This window comes from Micromys minutus, assembly GCF_963924665.1.
Source record: "Micromys minutus genome assembly, chromosome: 8".
NCBI lineage: Eukaryota > Metazoa > Chordata > Mammalia > Rodentia > Muridae > Micromys > Micromys minutus.
The window spans coordinates 30,744,445-30,767,184 of record NC_137977.1 but is presented as its reverse complement, the minus strand read 5'-3'; the positions used below and the strand labels follow the sequence as shown (position 1 = coordinate 30,767,184).

Below are 22,740 nucleotides of genomic sequence, written 5' to 3'. Positions count from 1 at the left end.
CTCCTCTTCCTCTTTCTCCTCATTTTAGCTACTTTTCTATGTTGTGGTGATAAAACAACAGGATAAAAAGCAAACTGTGAAAGAACGTGGGTGTTTTGTTTGTTTTTATTCCTCAGTGGTGGGGGAGGCATGGCAGCAGAAGGCTGTAACTGAAAGCCACAGGATTATATCCCCGAGGGCCAGGATGAAGCCGAGAGAACAGACTGGAAGTAGGATGAAGTTATGAGCTCTCCAAGTCCACCCCCAGGAATCTTCTTCCTCCAGGAAGGCTTCCTCCAAGAACACCCTGCAGGTCACCAACTGGGAACTAGGAGTTCAAATACCAGAAACTATGGGATACACTTCACATGAAAACCACCACATTCTCTAATCTCCTTCTATTTTTAATTTGAGAACCCATTTTATTCTGTAGCCCAAGTTGGCCCCAAACTTGTAACTACCCTCTTGTCTCAGATTTCTCAAAGCAAGGGCCACTTTACCTAACTGGCTCTTTCTTCTTCTCCTTGTCCCTCTCCTGTCTTTCTTCTTGTCCTTCTCCTTTTCCTTTTCCTTCTCCTCTTCCTTCTTCTTCTTCTTCCTCCTCCTTCTCCTCTTACTCTTTGTTCTCTTCTTTCTGTTCTCATCCTCCTCCTTCTTCCTCTTCTTTTTCCTCCTCCTCTTCTTCCTTCCTGTTCTTTTTCCTCCTTAATGTTCTTCTTATTGAATAAAAGGGTCAGTGGCTTATGGTGGTGGTGGAGGCAGGGGCCCAGGTTTCAGAGAAGTGTTACACAGTTCTTCCAGGGACTCAGTGTCCAGGGCCTGAAATGACCTTATCCCTGAGAGATGTCAGGAACAAGCCTTCTTAGATGTAGAACCCTCATTTGTCTTTTCAACAATAAACAAATTTATTTTAAAAATAAAAGTTATTACTTTCATGTATTTATTGTGCCCCTGTGTGTGTATGTGTGTGTTGTGCTTGTGTCCATGTTGATACAGGGTGAGGGATATATGACCAGTTATATGTAAGGGTACATGTCCATGTGGAACCAGAGCAAGATATCATTGTCTCCCTCTATCTTTATTACCTTATAGTTTTGTAGCTATGGTTTCTCACTGAACATGGAGAATATGATTTTGGCTAGGCCGGATGGCCTGCCAGCTCCTAGAATCCATCTGTCTCTGTCCCCCAATGCTGAAGTTATGGAAACCTATAGTTTTGTTCAGTTTATATGTGGACACTGGAAGTTTGAAATGAGGCCCTCTTGTGGAATTCTCCTAATTCCATAAATCAGCCAAGGTTCTGTCTTGCAAGCTTACCTGTATCTTGGAATGCTACCTACATGGAGCTCCCTACTCTCCACAGCATTCTCATTTTTTAAATATGTCTCTAAGCCAACACTTGCTTGTGGCCACCTTACAACTTACCTGCTTTGTTTTAGTCTGCTGAAATATTTTTATCTTCAATATTTTATCTTCAAATAAAAATGTGAGTTTCTTCATGATTATGGTTTATCCTTCCACTGGTGTTTAAACAGAAAGTGCTATTTAATTCAGATGATACCTTCTCTGTGGTAGTATCCTGAAGCAGAAAAGCCACCTCTGAATATGAAGTGGGACAATTAGTACTAGGCTTTTGGAAAACTGTATGGAACCTACTGCTTCAGAAACTTCCAAATATGTACATGAAAGAGATTTAAATGGGATCACCATAGAATGGGAGAGACAATGCCCTAACCAGACATCTTACATCACCAAGTACAATCTCTTACATTGCTCTGCCACTCAAGATGGTAACATGACAGCCTGTGGTGTGTGGTCTTAGCTGTCCCTGTGAACACAGTATTCATCTTGACAACACTTGAAAACAATGATATGTGTGTGTCTGTGTCCAGGACTAGGTGACTGGAATTGGTTACCTCCTGAGTCATTGGCCACCGATTTCCCATAGACAGCCCCCTTATAAAGATCACAGGATATTTGTTATCCTATACAATCTGAGGGTAAAGACATATTGCTGGATTCCCTACTCATATATGTCATCAAACATTGAGAAATAGAGCTGGAGACTAGCTAGAAGCTTTATCCTTATTAACTAGCATCCACTGTGCTGGAATGGGCTTGTCATGCTATGGGAGGAAAAAATTAATCATCATTCAACCCAGGATTTAAATCTGCAACTTAAAACAGTGACTTGTCTGCAATATACAGCTGCAAGTGAAGTACTAATGTTATGGGAATAACCAACCACTTCAAGAAAAGAACCATATTTAAGGTCCACTCCATGAAATGGAACACATACCTAACACCACTAAACGGAGAAAGAGCCTGTGACTAGATAGGTCATGGGCCTAGAAGAAAACTTATTACTATTGTTCTGTTAAATGAGAATAGCAATACAAATGACTCCTGGTTACATATGAACTGTACCTATAGGTTAGTGTATCACTCAGGCTTCACCAGAGAAGTTTCCTCTTGCAGTTGATGGTAATTAACTCAGATACCCACTACTGGACAATATGCAGAGGTTAAAAAGTTATGGAGCAGTGAGTCTTAAATTGAATGTCATCATTAAACCCCACACATACATCTCAGGGATCTATGCAAAAGAGGAGGCAGAAAGATTGTAAAAGCCAGAAGTGGTGGACTCCTTCTAAAAACAGAGTCTTCCAGACACAACTGGACAGATGTACATATGAACTCACAGACACCATGACAGCTTAACATGCCTAAGTTCAAATCAGACAAAAATCTCTATGTGGAGATGAAATAGACACAAAGTTCCACCCAACACAAAAAGGATTTGTGATTGATACCAGTTGGGAAAGGGAAGGTCAGCTTTCTCTAGTGGAGTGACAGTGGCACTCCAGGACAAACCCCATGTGCAGGAGTTCATTTAACTTCATTTACTTTGTGTGCTTTAAAAATTTGTTTTAGTATTTTTTGGTCTTTTTGTTGTTTTCATTTTTTTTCATTCTTTTTTGAGGGGGCTGAGAGAGGAGAAAGGGAAAGAGAACACATGAAATCAATATGGTATGGATGTGGGGAAGAGCTTGGAGTAATTAGAGAGGGCCAAGGATATTCTCCAAACAAAAATTTAAACACTAAAAAAATAAATCCACCTTCAAAATTAAAGGGAATTAAGATCCCTTTTAATGTCAGTGTACACAAGAAACTTTGTTATATAGCATTTATTTATTTATTTATTTATTTATTTATCTTTTACCTATAACTAAACAAGAATGGCTTTTAAAAAATATTACTGGCTTTAGTATGCTGGTTTTTATATTATAAACACATCCCCAGATTTAAGAGTCTGTTTCTTCTCTGTTTGCCCTAAGGACAGGAACACACACACACACACACACACACACACACACACACACACACACAAATTTGTAGGTATTGCCAAGAGGAATACTTTGTGCACAGGGACAGCTAAGACACAGTCCTGTTAGGGTGTTATGTTACTGTCCTGAGCGCCAGAGCTCTGTAACTAGAGGACTACTAGAGAGGAGACACCATAGCATTAAACAGGCTTTGCAAATTAAATAAAAACCATTCCCAATGATCCTATTCAAGCTTGATTTTTATAATAGCCATAAGAGGATATGAATCATCCAGGAACTGTTCTGACCACCATATATATAAATGCCATTTATACCATGATGTTTTGGAATTATTCTCATTAAACAATGAGGTTAAGACAATTTTCCAAAGCCACACCAATTTTGTGTGGCAAAGACATCAACAAAATCAACACTACCTACCTTTAGAGTAGTAAGCGATTACCCTCTTCTATCTGTGAGAACTTCTCCGATCTTGTAGCAAATTTTCCCATGTGTTCTCTGAAGGTGAAAAAATAGGTCTAGGCATGGACAAGAAGCCCAGAGTTCTCCTCAATTACCTTTGAATTTAGACATGACATCATAAAGATCCTTACCAATAGCCTTTGCATACACAAGACACCAGATCAGAATCTTACCTCTGATATTAGTTTCTGTTTGGTGCTTAGATATGTTGTGTAATTAATATGCTATTGAGATAAACTGAAGTGGTGGTGTGTACAAAGTTTGTCAAATACAGGGGAGATACATGATGAGCTTGTTGACTTCAGGTTTTGGAAGTTAAATAGCTGTTGGTCAAAGCCTAAGAGAACCACATTGAAGGCCTTGACAAAAAGCAATAAGTAGTGTGTATTAGGCAAGCCAGAGTCAATTTTGCCTGGAACTAACCCTGATACTACAGTATATGGGGAGAGCTGACCCTGCTCTCAGGGAAGCCCTGGGGCATAATGCCAAGAGAAGAGAAGCTAGGTAAGAGTATAACATGATAGCCTTCCTGTACTTTCTCCTATTAGCACAGTTCAGTGTAGCTCACTGACAAATCCACAGTCTTGAGCTGTTTGAAAGGCTGAGAGGCTGAACAGAGTAGGGTGGAGACATTGGACAATGGCATGTTTGTGGATCACTTGTGGTTCAAAGGACAGTTTGGAATGCCAGGAAATTGGAGCAGAAGACCTGTGGCAAAGGACAACCCATGCAGAGCAACAGTGTCTGGGAAGGTACCCACAAATTTGATAGGAAGGTAAATAATGGAGTCAAAAGCATTGCTTGATATTTTTATTCTACGTCTGAAAATTTAACCTCTATATGAATGTGAACATCTTGTTAAAAAACATCTAAATATGACTGGGGTCTTACTATTTCTCATAGAGCTGCGGTAAAAGCAGTTCTGCTGTTCTATAGGCCACACTTAGAAAATTAGCATGAACAAAGTCTTTGCTAAAATGTGTGAGTCATGAAGCTAGGAGAAATAGCATAGGTCTGTTAACACAGACTTAAGCAAGTTGTGGCTGGGTGATTGTAGGGATTTCAAAGACAGCCTGAGTTACATGATGGGTTTAAGGTAGTGTGGTGTGTGTGTGTGTGTGTGTGTGTGTGTGTGTGTGTGTGTGTCTGTGTTTGCATGCATCTGACAATATGTATTGAATCCCCAGATACACACAGATCATGGTGGAAAATCATTTAATAGGAAGGATAAACTCTCAAAAAGCCTTAAATGCTAAGGTAAGGATTAAATGACATGAGTTAAAGAATTATTATGTATATGTAGGAGAGCACCTATACTTAAGTAATATTTATCTCTTTTTATGCATAGGACAGATAGCTTAAAGTTTCATATTAGGCACAAAGGTGAGTGTCTCCATTGGTTAGAGTGAGTTCAGTGCTAGCCCAGGCAAGTGAGTGAGTTGTGAGATTTCTCAGTGAATGAGGGCCCTTGCTATGAAGCCTGACATCTGAACTGAAGCCAGAGAGGCCACAAGTTGTCCTCTGAAATCCACATGCACACACACACACACACACACACACACACACACACACACAGAGAGAGAGAGAGAGAGAGAGAGAGAGAGAGAGAGAGAGAGAGAGACCAATAAATAAATGTGAAAATTGAGATTATACCTAAATATTTACTATGTACTATAGTATTAATTACTAATATAGTACCATATTACATCACTAATTGTCATATGCTTTATACTATACTATGTATAGTATTACTAATTACTACATTATGGCTATGTCATGTTAAGGACAGAGTCATCTCAACGAACAGCAAGCTGATCTGACCTGCCCACATCTCTCTTGGTTTTGTGGACAGAAGGCCATCCTCGTGATCAAACAGCACAGTAAAACATTCACAGGAAAGGAACACAGACACTCATGTGTTCAAGAAACCTTTAGTGGCTTGTGCTCTAAGATCAAGAATCGATAAATGGGACTTATGAGATTGCAAAGTTTCTGTAAGGCTAAGGACACTGTCAAGAAAACAAAATGGCAGCCAACAGATTGGTAAAGGATCTTTATCAATCCCATATCTGATAGAGGTCTAATATCCAATATATACAAAGAACTCAAGAGGTTAGACACCAGAGAATTAAACAATCCAATTAAAAAATGGGGTACAGAGTTAAACTAAGAATTCTCAATTGAGGAATATCGAATGGCTGAGAAGCACCTGAGGAAATTCTGGATATCCCTAGTCATCAGGGAAATGCAAATCAAAACAACCCTGAGATTCTACCTCACACCAGTCAGAATGGCTAAGATCAAAAACTCAGATGGCAGCAGATGCTGGTGAGCATGTGGAGAAAGAGAAACACTTCTCCACTGTTGGTGGGGTTGTAAGCTGGTACGACCACTCTGGAAATCAGTCTAATGGTTCCTCAGAAAATTGGACATAGTACTACCTGAAGACCCAGTTACTCCACTTCTGGGCATATACCCTAGAGATTCTCCAACATACAATAAGGGCACATGCACTACAATGTTCATTGCAGCCTTATTTATAATAGTCAGAAGCTGGAAAGAACCCAGATGTCCTTCAGTAGATGAATGGATACAAAAATTGTGGTATACAATGGAGTATTACTCAGCTATTAGAAACAATGACTTTATGAAATTCCTAGGAAAATGGATGCATCTAGAGAATATCATCCTGAGTGAGATAACCCAGCCACAAAAAACTCACAGACCACATGAAGCTCAAAAAAAAAAAAAAAAAAAAAAAAAAAAAAAAAAAAAAGCCCCCAGTTCTTAGAAAAAAAAAAAACAAACAAAACAAAAACCCAATAAGTGTATAGCACCCTCTCAGAGTGGGGTACACCTAGACCTTAAATCATTAATAACTTAAGAGCTAAAAAGATAGCCTTGTGGCAAGTTTTGGTATTTGAAAGTCATTATGTTTAATTTTTACACACCGAGAAAACTATTTCCATGTTATGTTTTGTTTTACATACACTTTATGATCATTTTAAATAGTAAGATTTCAATGCATACTATCAATCCTTTAAAAATATCAAATACTGACAAAAAAGGAATCTTTTAGCGTGGTTTTACAAAAGAGGAAGTACTTTTATCCCCTACAGACCCAGGATAGCACTCAAAACCATGAACAGATGTTATCAATTTTTATCTACATATTGCTTCTAGCATTTATTGTAAGTATTTGTGCTTTTCAAGGCTGATTTTAGAGGCTAATGTTAAACTTACTCATCACACACACATACATACACACATTCTATCTCTGTGTCCTCCCTCCTACCATTCTGGGTCAGGGACATGGAAGGATCATGATGGAGACAGAGGGGAATATAGGAAAAGACTGAAGCTGTAGTTCAACACAGCTTCTGATTACACAGGAAGTCCAGAACATGGAAGGATCAGTTGCTCGGCTTTCTTAAAGACGGGTTAAGTTCAAACAAGTGGAGTACACAGCAGAAAAGAAGATTGAGTATATAGTTGTAAATAGTCTCAAAGCATACAATTACCTTACTTGCAAGGTTGAGCAAAAGTTTAGTTTGTTGAAGGCAATTTTGTAAGAGACAGAAAAGGTTATTCCTATACTGGATTCCATACCATAACCTCAGAAATAAATTACTGGAGACATTTCAGCAAATTAGAGTCTAACAAAATACAATCAATGCTAAAACCACCATGACTATAATTTAAGTGCTTGACGCATAAAGTTATTTAATGGATTTGGGAATTACACACACGGACGAATTTTTCATAGACCTGGAACCAACTTATCAGTGTTACAACAAGTTTTAAAAATAAAAGTTGTCAGTGCTTAAGGGAAAAATCTAGAAAGAGTACAGAAGTATAAAGTGAAAATAAAATTTACCCTTTCTAATCCCCATTCTTTTTTACTTTCTTTCTAGAAAATATATTTGCACATGTAATTATGCATATAAAATGTTTTTTTCCTCATGAATGGCACTTTGGCCTTCCCATTTCATATGCAATTTGAAAGTATTCACATATGTAATCATTTGAAAATAGCAAGATCTGAACAAGTTCAAATTGTACAGGATTCTTATACAATTCATAACAGTTGACTTAATCAGTTCCTCCACTGAAGTATATTTGGGTTTTTAAAAACAATTCTAAGTGGACAGCTATGATATGCCTCTGCATGGTTTTATTAAGTATTACCTATAGTAATGGATTTAACAGGAAAATGAACACATTTTCCATTTTAACAGTTAAGGCCAGGTTGGCATTTTCTCAATTGCTATATTCTCAGCATCTATATTTAAATAAGTTCTTTATAATCTACAAAATGCATTTCTTATTGATTGGTTAGGATGCATGACTTTTTTCCCTATAGGGGAGGCTGCTCATCTCTTCTTTATTTATTGGTCACTTCTGCTTTCCCTTCTTGTACATACTCAATATAGAACATTAACAATGTATCTTTACAGCTATGATTCTATAGAAAATATTAAATAGGGTATTTAATAAATTGAAATTTGAGGTGAAATTTTTTTCTTTTAAAAGATAATATGTGGTCATTCCATATATATATAATACCCTTTGATATTTCCTGTTTAAAATTATACAAGGAAAGGGTAATATTATATAACTAACTTCATTTTCTAAATTTTATTTTCTCCTGATTTTGGGTAGAATAACTTTGGAAAAAATTTGTACTCATGGATGTAATTCTCCCCCCACCCCACGTGTGTGTGTGTGTGTGTGTGTGTGTGTGTGTGTGTGTGTGTGTGTTGAGCTCATGAATCTTTTGTTGATTAGTCTGTTTCTAAACTGTATCTATTTAGGAAGTCCTAGAAAAACAGCAGTGGTCCTGGCATTTGGCTTGACAGTTGTGGCTCAAGACATCAGTGGGACATAGAGCAGAATTCTTGCTGAGGAATATGATCCGCACTTGATTCTAATTTTATCTTTGTGCTACAGCCTTTACATGTGAGGACAGCTGGTGTTGGATAAATCTGTCCTTACAAGCTGTATGAGGTTGAAATAAAATTAAATATCTCAGCTTAAATCCAAATGCAAAGACGTGGAAATATTCTATTCATCTTTTGCGATTTCACTCTCTGCATTTTGATGGAAAGGCAGCTTCTGTCATGAAGTCCTAGAAAACAGCATGAGGCTTACCATTAGCATGATGTAGGTCTGAAACTTTAGAAGCATCATACTTTGTAAAAGGTAGACAAAGCTCTGGCTTTTCACCCCATCTTCTACCCTGCTGACAAAATGATAGATCATACGTACCTGATTTGGTAGCAACCTTTTTCTCTGTCTTTCTCCCTTGAATATATGATTGCTACCAAGAGTGAAGCCCACAGTTCCACCTGTGTTGGTCTAGCAAGCCCCTGTGACCCCTGAGAGTTTGGAAATAGGGGAGCCCCAGCCCCCTTCTAGACTCTTCTCAGGCGACTCAATAACTTGCTAGTTGTTAGGGAATAAATCAGGATAGTGAGGTCATAGAATACTGGCTACTGGCTCTTCTTCAGGTGACTGGATTACCAAAGTAGAAATGCACTAAAAATAAGTCAGAGCACAGAGTCTGCTGCCAGGAGTGGGTTGCTGAGATAACTAGTTACCAGGAAGGTTGTTGACATCATCTGTTCTAATGCAAATCAGAGCCGGAGTGAGAGACAGATTTGGTTATCACCTAATGGTCAGTAAAATCCTCAGTTCTAGACCTGGTCACCTATTGTTACACCTTGTCTGATTCATTACATATGTTTTTCCTCTTTCTCCAGTTAAGTTAATCCAGAGGATCTTTATAGAATAGGCATTTTAAAATGTTTGATTCCTGTATGTATATGCATGTTGTGTGTGTGTGTGTGTGTGTGTGTGTGTGCTTGTGCGTGTTTTGAGTACATGTGTGTGTGTACGTTTGTGCATTTTCATGGTGATCAGAAGCCAACTCTCAATGTTGGTCTTCAGGAGCCATCTGCCTTATGAGACAGGTTTTCCCACCACTGGAACCTAGGCTGGATGTTTACATGAGGTTGACTAAGTAAGCCTTGAGTCTCCCTCCACAGCTCTGGAACTACAAGTATATGGGTTTTTATATGCGATTTGGGAATATACTCAGAGCATCACACTAATGCAGCAAGCACTGTTACCAACTAAACTATCCCCCAACCCCAGATTTCATTGCATTTTATTATTTTACCTTACTTTTGAGACGGGGTCTTACTCCATAGCCATGGCCAGGCTAGAACTCACTCTGCAGCCTGGCCACAAGTTCACAGAGATAAGACTGCTTCTGTTTCCGGAGTTTTCTCACCATGCTTGGCACGCCGGACTTTACTTTTAGTCAGAAACAATAGCATTTGGCAGCATATGTGGTGGCGCCTACCTGTAATCTTAGCACTTGGAAAGTGAAGGCAGGGTGATTGTGGGTTGGAGGTCATACTCAGCTGTGTAGTGTGAGCCTCACTTTATAATGAGAATATTGGAGACTCAGTGTAGTGCCCACGAGGCAGTCGATTTTACAACCCTGCATAACTCGTGTCAGCCTAGGATGGCAGGCACCCTGACTGAGCACTGAGAACAGGTTTCTAATGCAAACCCCTTGCTTCCTCATTGACTGAGGAATCAGGAGAGTGCCATCTTCCAGGTCATGTAGGTTTTACGCCACTTAGGTTGCATATCTCTGTTTATCTTATGTTGTTTATCTCTGTTTTATATCCTGCTTCCTTTAAAGCTTCCCAGGCTCATGACCTTGTAACATCTTCTGGTTTTCAGGCAAGTTCAGCTGTTGGTAATTTTCTACTTTAAATTCTAGTTTGTATGGGTGGAGCATAGTTAGATTGACTAAGTTTGGGTGACAGTGGGGATATAGCTTAGCAGGACCCCAGTTTTTCTCATCATCGTTAATTGAACCAAAGATGATTCAAAATACTTTGAACTGAAAACAAACCATCAGATTTTTTAAAAAAATTGTCAATGAAGGTCAGCCTGGGCTATATGAGATGCTATCTCAAAAGCCAGACAGACAATGGTGGCTGGTAAGATGGCTCAGCAGGTAAACGTGCTGGATGTCAAGACTAATGATCTTAATGAGATCCCTGGAACTCACGTGGTAGGAGAGAACCAACTCCCACAAGTTACCCTTTGATCTTCATATGTACTGTATACTCTTCCAATCAATCAGTCAGTCAGTCAACTATTCAATCAATCAACCAACCAATTAACAAACCAACCAACAAATACATAAATATAAGAATTGAAACAAACAAAAGTAAGGAATAAGTTAACAAGGGAGTGTGATACTTTAATACACCATATGCATGCTATACATCCTATACATCATGCCCCAAATTGGGAGCATTTAGCATATCTAGCATCAATGGTTTCCTCATTACAAGAACAGGCAAGATTCTTCCTTCCTTTCCTTCTAGAGTTTTGTTTTTGTTTGTTTGTTTTCTTTTCTTTTAGTTTTGCAATTTTGTTGTTGATAGACCAGACTGGTGTTGAATCACAGACATTTTCCTGTCTCTGCCCTTTGAGTGCTGTGATCAAAGGTGCCCAGTTTCAGACTTTTCCATTCCATGGTCCTCTGGCTTTATTGCTATGGGCCCACGATGATGAGGAAGAATACCATGGCAGCAGGGTGAGGCGGAGAGAAGAGTTGCTCACCATGGAAGGGCTGGGGACAAGACACTTCAGAGACACTGTTTCAAATTGACTCCACTTTCTACTTGTTTAATTGATCAATGGATTTGTTCAACATAAAGGTAGCATTCCCGTGACCCCCTCATCTCTCAGTAGCTCACAAGGGATTTGATCTTCAACATGTAACCTTCTGGGGAGACACTGTGTTCTAACAGCACCCCACTGTTAGACATGTGTATAGAATAAAAAGAACCCTCATTTAATACATCTTAAAAGTACTTATTATCCTTAAGAGGCTGGATGTGTGTGTGTGTGTGTGTGTGTGTGTGTGTGTGTGTGTGTGTGTGAAGGTGAAGCTTCTATTCCTTGTAGTTTACAGGATTAAATAGCAAGCCTTGAACAAGGCCCTATTGTGTAGCCAGTGTTCTAACAGCTGGAGGGTGAGATGAGAGATCATATAAAAGGGAAAGGCCTGGATCCCTCTCTTTTGTATACTAAGTATAGCAGAACACAGTGTAGACATTTTATCATCAGCACACTCCACTTGACATTTTAAACCATCCCAGACAGGCCACATTTGCTTTCTTTTATAACTTAAAACTATTTTCTCCCCTAAGCTCAGAGTCAGTTGTGTAAGAAAAATCATTCTCCCACCAATAACAAATGACAATGATATAGAAAAAACAGAATCTCTGTGTGCAAGCACTAACACTAGATCTACCAAATAATCTGTCCTGCTTCTGGAAATATGTCTGAAATATTTCAGCAGATAGAAAGGATATCTGTACACATGTGTACTTCATCTCTATTTTCATTAGTTAAGGTATGAAACAAGACTGGTTACATGTGGAAATATGAATAAACAACACACATACACACAGACACAGACATACCTTTAAATCAGACATAAAAAAGAATGAAATTATGCTATTTGGCTATTTCAAGAGAAATAGATGAAACTAGGGATACCATGTCAAACAAAACAAAGAAAACACGAGAAGACATGTATTGCATGTGTCTTAGTTAGGGTATCTATTCCTGAACAAGCACCATGACCAAGAAGGAAGTTGGGGAGAAAAGGGTTTATTCAGCTTACATTTTCACATCGCTGTTCATCACCAAAGGAAGTCAGGACTGGACCTCAAGCAGGTCAGAAAGCAGGAGCTGATGCAGAGGCCATGAAGGGATGTTACTTACTGGCTTGCTTCCCCTGACTTGCTCAGCTTGCTTTCTTATAGAACTTAAGTCTACTATCCCAGGGATGGTACCACCCACAATGGTCTGGGCCCTTCCTCCTTGATAACTAGTTGAGAAAATGCCTTATAGCTCAGTCCCATGGAGGCATTTCCTCAACTGAGGGTCCTTTCTCTGGGATAACTCCAGTTTGTGTCAAGTTGACACAAAACTAGCTATTACAGCATAGTTTCATACACATGTAAGAAGAGGAACTGGAGAGAAAGCTCAGAGGTTAAGGCACTTTCTTCTGTTTCAGAAGACCCACTTGTTGACTCACGATTGCCTGTAACTCTAGTTTAGGGAATTTGATGCCCTTGTCCGACTTCTTTGTGCAACAGGCACACATGAAGCAAGACGCTTATATACATAAAATAAAATAAGTAAATCTTTAAAAATCTTCAAGTAGTGCCAGGCCTGGTGGTGGGCATCTGTAACTGAGTGTTCAGGAAGGAGAAGCAGGCTGATCTCTGTGAGTTTTGGACAGTCCAGTCTTTATAGTGGGTTCTGTGACAGCCAGACCTATAGAGAGAGTCCCTGTCTAAAAATCCAAACAAAACAAAAATCTTCAAGTAGAAGAATGACTATTAGAGAAGAGAGAGACAGAGGACAAGAATGGGGATGAGGGCAAGAAAAAAAATAGGAAGGATATAATCATGTAAAGATGGAAATGTCTCAGTGAAACCTTTTAACTTAGACTATAGTTATGCACTAATTCTAATTTTTAAAAAAAAGAAAATATGAAATACTTCTTTCTAGTTATGACAGAAGCTGGGGGGATTGGTGTTGTGCCATTTTTAATGGTAAGGCAAAGAAGACAAACCTTCTTGGAATGATTGGCTAACACACCAATTCCTTCATGAAAGGCTGGTGTGTCCTGTCACAAGGTCAGTAGTTTATGCAATGTGATCACATCATCATGAGCACTGACAGCTCTCAGAGATCAGCTACCTGCAGGAATGAGTGACTCAGCATCTGGAATCAGGTTCCCACCAGGCTGTAGCCCTCAAGGAGAGCTGCAGGTCACCCAGACCAATGCTTCCTTTCAGCTTCTGCTCTTTTTGAAGCACCAGGTCAATGTTCTAGACTGAAACCAAGTGATGAGACCACCAGCTTCAACCATACAAACCTGCTTCTCATAACTTGAACAAAACAAACCAACAGGACCCCAAAGTCAGAGAATAGAAGTGTTTGTTTTTTTTTTTTTTTTGCTACAATGTGAGCTATTGGAGAACTTGTAAAAAACATCAAGACATTCTTGTGTGCACTCCTGAATGCTGGGCACTGACAAAGCCTGTGGCCCATTTATTTAACCTTTAAGAGATGGTGAGACTGTTCCCTATCAGAGGAAATACAGATGAATGCTGTCTTGAGAATAAGAGACCTCCATCTGTACACGGAAACCAATCTTGTACCTATTAAGTCTATTTCAATAATTCTGGTTGCCTCTTGATCAGTGTTTGTCACCATAGTGTTTTATCATGGTTCTCTACTGACGAGCGCTAAGGAACTGAAACAGAATTTAAGATTCACCAGAAGCAGGGGCTCTAGGTGAAACTGCTCAAGAGACCTTCACTGGGCATCTCTGAGGCTTTTATTCCAGGATAGCTCAGGGTTCAAAGCTTGGACAGAGAAGCAGTGATAAACGAACTCGGTAATTCTCATCACTTTTGCCAGATGTTCTTCAGGGCAAGAAGTCTTATGGTTGTTTGCATTTTGTCCTTGACTATGCTAAAGTAAAGAAAGCAACTATTTCCTCCTTGACATTCATTGGGTAGACAGAACAATCCCCCAATAAACAAACTTCTGTGGGGACAGGGTTCACACAGCAGGATTCTGTAGGAAGGAGTCTATTCATGAGATGGTCTTATTTACATCTGTATGATAGTCATGATTTAACTCCAAAAATTATTCTTTACCAGAAGAAACCAAGATTTTAATAAGCATTCTTTCAATTGAAAAGCAAAATTTACGGCAGGCAAGATGGTCCAGGAGTGTAAAGGTCATTGTCAGAAAACCTCAGTTTGCTCCCAGGAACCCACATGATAGAAAGAAGGAACTGATTCTCTTCACTTGTTCTCTGACTATCACACATGTTCAGTGGCATGTGCACCCACAGAAATACATGTCCACACTAAATGTAAAAAGAATCAAAATCTCAACAAATACAGAGATCTGATTGTGTTTTATTTTTATTTTTTATTTTTATCAGTGATTCATGGTAGGATGGTGTCTCATTCTATAGACTAAGATAAATGCTTCATGTGTCTTAGTCACTGTTTTATTGCTGTAAAGAGACCATGACAAAGGCAACTTTTTATGAGAGAAAGCATTTTATGGGGGCTTGCTTACAGTTTCAGGGACTTAGTCCATTATCCTCATGACAGGGAGCATGATGGAATGCAGGCAGGTGTTGGAGCAATAGCTGAGAGTTACAGCCTAATCTGTAGGGAGAGAGAGAGAGAGAGAGAGAGAGAGAGAGAGAGAGAGGGAGGGAGGGAGGGAGGGAGGGAGGGAGGGAGGGAGGGAGGGAGGGAGAGTGTTTCCCGCACAGGGTTTTAAAAGCCCAGGGACACTTTTCCTCTAACAAGGTCGTACTTCCTGATACTTTTCAAATAGTGTCACTCCCTTGTGGGGCAAGTGGAACACCATCACCAAAGATTGGAAAGGTCGAGTGGGTTCAGAAACTCCAGTACCCTCAGACCTGAGGATGGTAAGAGATTCACCACGCCCAAACCTGGCTTCTCTCCTGGGGCATGTGACCATGATCCCCACATGTGACCTCTAATTATGCAGCACAGAGTTCTCCATGCGAATAAGGTATCTAGATGGGCTGGCCCAGAGGGTTTAGCCAGTAAGCTTCCCTTCCCTGACATTTCTACTTGCAAAAGGTATTTAATTTCTGGTCCTCCCTGAGTAAGGTGTATGTACCCATTTTCCAATGAATAAACAGTATGGACAAGCAAGGACTGCCTTGCACATCAAGAACTGCTTCGAGAAAAGCCTTCCCCATACAGAGCCATACCACTTAAGTCTGCCAGAGAATGCAGAAGACCCCTCCACCATTCCCGACACTTAAAGCCAAGCAAAGCTGGGGGTATTACCCTCGTCCCATTTCCCCCTTGTTCACTTTTGCTAGCCCGTGTTGGCCCCCTTTGTTCCTGATGCCACCTGGTTTGTAGAGTCACCTGGATGCCTGGGCGTTTCGGGACCCCAGCTTTGGCCTCAGCCTATGTCCTTTCTCACCAGAGCTGGAGCTACCATCTTAGCCTGTGTTCTTCCACCCCTGAGAAGTATCATCAGCACTTTTCACAAGCTCAGCACTCTATGGTGGTGTAGGGTGAAATACGGCCTAGTGTTGTGCAATTCATCTGTCGGAGTGGGGTTCACACACCCTGGCAGAGAAGCAGAACTTGGAACCACATTCCCTGATGACTACCTATTCAAATATATGAGCCTATGGGGCCATTCTTATTTAAACTACCAAAGTGTGTGTGTGTGTGTGTGTGTGTGTGTGTGTGTGTGTGTGTGTGTGTGTGTGTGTGAGAGAGAGAGAGAGAGAGAGAGAGAGTATGTGTGTATGTGAGTGTGTGTGTGTGTGTGTTTGTAGGATATATGTATATGTGTATATGTATATATATGAAAGGCTTGCACACGCACGCAGAAGCCAGAAGACCTTAGTTGTCCCCTCTTTGCCACCCATCTGCATTATCCCCTTGAGACAGCTTTCACTTTTCTAGTGCTCTGCTCTCTTCCCTAGCTCGCCTAGCAGTCAGCGAGTTCTCCACTCCCGTTTCCACCAAGCAGAGGTGCTGGGGATGCAGAGTCAGGTCCTCAGGCTCAATTCAAGTGCTCTTAACCTTGTCCCTTTTTTGTTTTCTGGGAACAAGAGAGTAGGGACGCTGGAAAGGGAAATTAGGAGTTAATGTGACCTTATCTCATTGAATATGCGTCTGAAATTTTCAAAAATTGAAAAGGAAAGAAATAATAAAAACTGAAAACTGAGTATCAGTAATCTGATGGCTACTCCTTCACTCCAGACTGGGTATCAGTAATCTGATGGCTACTCCTTCACTCCAGACTGGGTATCAGTAATTTGATGGCTATTCTTTCACTCCAGACTGGGTATCAGTAATTTGATGGCTATTCTTTCACTCCAGACTGGCTCTTTTTAAGCCCAGGATGACTTTAAACTCAGAGTGATCTTCCTGCTTCAGCCTCCCAGGTGCCAGGATTACAGGTGTGTCTTGCATTTGCTTACGGGAAAAATTTTATAATAGTAAAGCCCAAGCAATTTCCTCATCCTACCATCTCACACTTGTTGATGGCTTACTCTGGTAATTATCTTGCATCCTGTTTTCAGGAAAAAATGATTTTTCGTTTTACTTAAAAATTTTGCTGTAACTACACAGAGCTTAGCATGAGCTACTTCACCCTGGTTTTATCTTTCAGTCTAAAACAAAAGCTTTCTAGATGTTTCAGTGGACATTTCCCTCTCTAAGAATGGGCATGTGCACCATTTATACAGATGTCTGCAGTGTCTAAGCTTGGGAAGGCACAGCTTCCATTTCTCTGTCTTTATTGGCCACCTGTGGAAGAAATAGCTTTGGAAACATAACTTTTTGGGTGCAGTTCATGTAACATACAACATAACATTAAGCATTTAAAAACGAGAAAAATGAGTAGCTTTTAATAGACTCACTATGTCATAAAAAACAAAAACATCAAACGAACCAAAAGAACACCACCCAGTTCCAAAGCATTTTTTTCCCCAAAGTAAATTTCTTTGCTCATAAAGAGTCTTCCCTTATTCCTTCCTCCCTAGCTACCAATTTGCCTGTGAAAATTTCCTCCTTATCTGCATATTACAGATGATGTAATCTGAAATCAGGCAATAGGTGTAACTTTTCATGTCTGGAGGCTATGCACACTGAGGCACATATTAATACTTCATTCCTTTTTATGACTATCTAACACTCCATTGTGTAAATATACCACACTTAGCTTATGCATCTGACCACCAACAGACACTTGGCTGCATCTAGCTTTTGGTCTTTGTGAATGGTATGCTCTCATGTGTGTGTACATGCATGTTTCCATACCTGCCTGTCATTCTTCTAAGTATATTATTCCTACTGGCTTTATTTTTGGACACCTTATGTTAATTCTGAGTTTAACTTTAGAGAAACTGCCAAACTGCTTCTGTAGATGCTGGTCTGCTTTACAGTCTCTCCAAAAGTGAATGAAGGCTGTAATTTTTCTATATTTTTGTCAACTTTTATTCTCTTCTTCTTCAATTATAACTACGCAGTGTAAAAAAATACCCATTTTTGGTTTTGATTTGCATTTCTTTAGTGACTGGAAAAACTGCTTTGCACATGCTTGGTACACACACAAAATTTTGAACAATGAATCTTATTTTAAATATTTTAGGAAAACTGGTTTGAAAAATAAATCTCCAATGAGGCATATTGCATTATGAATACTATGTAATTTACTTATTATTAACAATATACTTTATTTTAAATTATGTAAACATATGTGTCTGTGTATGTGCATGTGTGTAAGTGCAGTGTCAGCAGAAGCCAGAAGAAGACATCAGATCTCCTGGAGCTGGAATTAGAGGCAATTGTGAACTTCTGAACATGGGTTCTTGGCACCAGATTCAAATCCCCGACAAGGGCAGTGTTTTAGTTGCTATTCTGTTGCTGTGATAAGACATCAGGATGAAGGCAGTTTATTAAAGATGGAAGCACCGGAAAGCATGGTGGCAGGCAGTTGTGCTGCTGGAATGGTAGATGAAAACTTAAATCTTATCTGTAAGTTAGAGGAAGATAAAGTGACAGCCTAAGTTGAGCTTTTGAAATCACAAGACCCCTCTCTTCCACAGGTGCACCCCTCTTTCAACAGGGCCACAACTATTTAAATTTAATTTTTAATTTTTATATTAATCATGCTATTTGCTTACATCTCAAATGACATCCCACTTCCCAGTTACCCCTCCATAACCCCCTCTGTTTTGCATCTACCCTCTCCTTCTTCCCCTTTGCTTCTATGAGGGTGCTCCCCCAACCACCCATCCTCTTCTGCCCCACCACTCCAGCATCCTTCTACACTGGGGCATTGAACCTCCACAGGACCAAGGGTCTCCCCTCCCACAGATGTCAGACAAGGCCATCCTCTGCTACAAATGTATCTGGAGCCATGGGTCCCTTCCTGTACACCCCTTGGCTGGCATGGCTGTTCCTTGGGAGATTTGGCTAGCAACTGACCAATGCAGATCAGGATGCTTGGAACTGGCAGAGGGACTGGAGGAATGGAGGGGGATTGAGGCTCCATAAAAAGAACAATATTGGCTGGCTGGACCACTGAATGCTCCCAAGGCCACACTTTTAATTCTTCTTAAAACAGTTCTACCAACTGGGAACCAATTATTCAAATATATATGACCTTATTAGGGGGGGGGGGATTTTCACTCAAACTGCCACTAACTGATTAAGCTCCTAACTGCTGAACCCTATCTCTAATCCTGGCATGTTTTTATTTAATTAAATGCTTTATATATTATAATGTATCAGAGTTATTGCTATAGAAAGAGATTATACTTCTGGAGATAGAATAGAAAGGTGTTCTTCACTCCCTGCATAGCATTTTCACTTGGTGTTTTCACACACAATGCTTGGGTCTTTCACCATTTCTAGGATGCACTGTTAAAGAAGTGAGTGAAATGTTGCCATGGTGACAATGACATGGGATGACCTATTTTATGCTTTCCAGACTTTCTTGGAGTTCTCTTTTGTAAGATTCATTTGCTGGTTTTAAACATTATTCTCTATTTTATTTGTTCTTATTACTCATTGTTATTTGGATATATTGTGCAATGTATTTTAATCTTACTCACCCTATCCTCAGCTCCTGTTGAACCTACTCCCTCCCTTACTTGTCCAACTTTGTTCCCCCTCAGATGTCATTTAAATCCATTAAATGCTGTAGACACTGCCTGTGACTGCAGCATAGTCCATCCACCAGGACTGTGTCCTTCAAGAAACTATCTTTCCTTCTTCTAGCAACTACCCATAGCTTCTCAACTAGAGATGGAACTTTCTGCCCATCTCCCCTAACTGTGCTAGGATTTTGTCTAGATTAAGCTTGTGCAGTCTTGTGAACATTCGCTTAGCTGCTGCGAATTCATAAGTATGACTGTCTGGCTGTGCCTAAGTAATGTTTCTTCATAGTCACACACCATCTCTGGCTCACACAGCTTTCCACATCCTTTTTGGCAATGGTCCTTCAACCTTGGTAGTGTGTGTGTGTGTGTGTGTGTGTGTGTGTGTGTGTGTTTGCCTATGTATGTGTGTCTGTATGTGTGTCCCATTCCTGGACAATGAGCTACAAGCAACTAATGGCTGATGAAGAGAAGAGGTTATTCAATATGAAGTAGTCAGCCCCGAAACCTTATACACACAAACACTAAAACCCAGACTTGGCAGGTTGTATCTCTTTCTCTCTTTCCTCTCTCTCTTCACACTAATAAATAACATATAATGGATATTAATTAATATATAATATAATATAATACTGTTGTAATATTTTCTTACTCTCAGTTGGTGGTTTCTACACTATTTTTGATCATTAGGTTTTCAGATAATACACATATAACCTTTATGTTTGTAATAATCCTTTAAAGCACTAGAGGTGGTCAGATGTCTATCCTTTATGCTATTATGTTTACTTCCCTTCCAATAAACCCAAGATATGACAGGTCATGTTTTGTCTGGGTCACCCTTAACTCCAACTGTCCAGTCCTTATGGTCATATTTTCATGATTCACATACTCCCATGGTGTCTTCTCCTCTCACTCCCTCTTCCTCCTCCATCTCCTTCTCCTCCTCATGGTCTTTCCTCAGATCCTAAGTTTGGGAACCTACCCCCAGCCTATCTCTTTTCTGCCCAGCTATAATGGTTTATTCATCAATCCAAGTTAACTTGAGGGGCAAGGTTATATGTGTAGATTCTCTTATTTCTAGGGGTATTGGGCCTTGGAACCACTATTTAGCATTACAATACATATCAAAAGATCAATTGTCAACATATAATATATAACACATAACACACTGCACATGACATGTAATATATAATGTAGTAACTACTGAGCTTGTACAGTTCTTGTGAACATTACCTTAGCTGCTGTAAATTCTTATGTGCAACTTCCCCTCTCTGTCCAAAAATTGTTTCCTTATAATTATCTACTATCTCTGGATCATACAGACTTTTCAGTCCCTTTTTGGCAATGATCCATGAACTGAGAGAAAAAAAAAGAGAAAGAGATAGAGATTTTGTATGTGATATAGGTATATAATATATACTGTGTATTATATTAAAAATGCTACCTATTTGAGAAAGAGGCATGAATGGGTTGGAAGGAATAAAGAAAAGTGATGTAATAATATTTTGATTAAAAATACATAGTGAGTTAAAAAAAAATAGCATCCTCAAGGCACAAGAGACTTCCAGACTAGTGGTCAGAATGACACAGCAATCATTGGTTTAATTTGTCTTGTGCTGTTGAAACAGATCTCAGTGATACTTTGTCTTGGCTTCCTCGTGCTAGGTTATTAGGCATGTGCCACCATGCCCGTAGGTTTGCATATTTTAATTTAATGGGGATAAAAGAATAAGAAATATTTAAAAAGTGGAGTGGTGTTATTGTACCATCTTCAATGGGAAGTAGAGCAATTATCCAGTTGACAAGGGGACCGGAGACCATTCTGCTCTATTTGTGTCTTGTTAGGGCTGTGTGTGCTAGGCAACCACTCTAGCATTGGGTCATAATGTCCTAGATCCCACTCATAATTCAAGAAATGAATTGTACTTCTATCTTAGCCCTCTCCTTTTAGAGACAACAAATGTGAAGCACTTCATATTTTTATAGCTTTTCTGTTTTCTCATTGTGTCTGAAACTCTGCTGAGAATTATTCTGGGAAAGATAGTGTTAGGAGATCAAGGTTTGGTGGATTTTCTCCAGACATATGGTGATTTGCAAGCTTACTTAGAGCTCTGGCTAGTCCTGGAGTTTGAGATAAATCTAAAATTTTTCTTACTAATGTTGGGAGTCTTAAAAACTATTTGGTTAACAATTGATGGAGATTGTGTATAGTTATGCATGTTGATGATATATTCTCTCTCTCCTTTTCTCTCTGTAGGCTTACATTTTTCAAAGCCTACTTTAATACGTGTTTTTAAATGTTTCAACCCTCCTTCTAGTCCACCTTCAAAGGTAGGTGAAAAAAGATGGTATATAGGACAAGGGGATGTGGACCTGTTTAGAAATGGATCTTTGAGGGTGATTTCAATCTTCATTTGACAGGACTTCAGTCTGGTAGTGTCAGGATACCAGTAGTCCAGTTCAAAAGTGTCATCAACTGTGTCAGGATGCAGCCTCCCCCGAATCAGCACGAGTCATCAGGATTGACCAGTACCAGATGGAATACCAGTTCTCTGCTGTGCCTCCCTCAATGAAGTGACGATCATTGGAAACACAAAATCAACAGAGTCGCAAGGTTAGCTATGCAAGTGCCTTGTCACTGTCACTGTCCGTAGAGTCCTATTTATACTGTCTTCAAATATCACTTGTTTTTCCATAGGTCTTGCCTCAGCAAAACACCATGTGAGTCTAAATCACATGACACAAACAAAAACTTCCTCTGTCTGTCTGTCTGTCTGTCTGTCTGTCTGTCTCTGTCAAGATAGGGCTTATCGTGTCCTAAAATAAGCTCTATAGACCAGCCTGGTCAAAAATTAGGGGATCTGCCTGTCTCTGCCCCAGACTGCTGGCAGTAAAGGCGAGCATCACCATGCTTGGCCTGGTCGTACATTACAATCCAAATCTCAGCACTCTAGAGGTGGGAGAATGACGAGTTTAAACCAGCCTAGGTTACATAGCCAGTACTAGGCCAATGAAGGATACATAGTAAGTTACTATTTAAGAGCATAAAGGAAAACTCAAAACAAAACAAAACAAAATCCCAGACAGTATATGCATTAGTTTGTTTTCTTTAGTTTTGTATAAGATGTTGATTATTGAAAGAAAATA

The 22,740-nt window shown here is 39.7% G+C and overlaps 1 long non-coding RNA gene across 1 annotated transcript; it reads left to right on the top strand.

Annotated features, from left to right (window-relative positions):
* Positions 1 to 4,402: 4,402 nt before the first annotated feature.
* LOC308423344 lies at positions 4,403 to 22,201 on the top strand. The gene is made up of 3 exons (XR_013975105.1): positions 4,403 to 4,563; positions 21,851 to 21,924; positions 22,015 to 22,201. It is a non-coding gene; the product is annotated as an uncharacterized lncRNA (long non-coding RNA).
* The last annotated feature ends 539 nt before the right edge of the window (positions 22,202 to 22,740 follow it).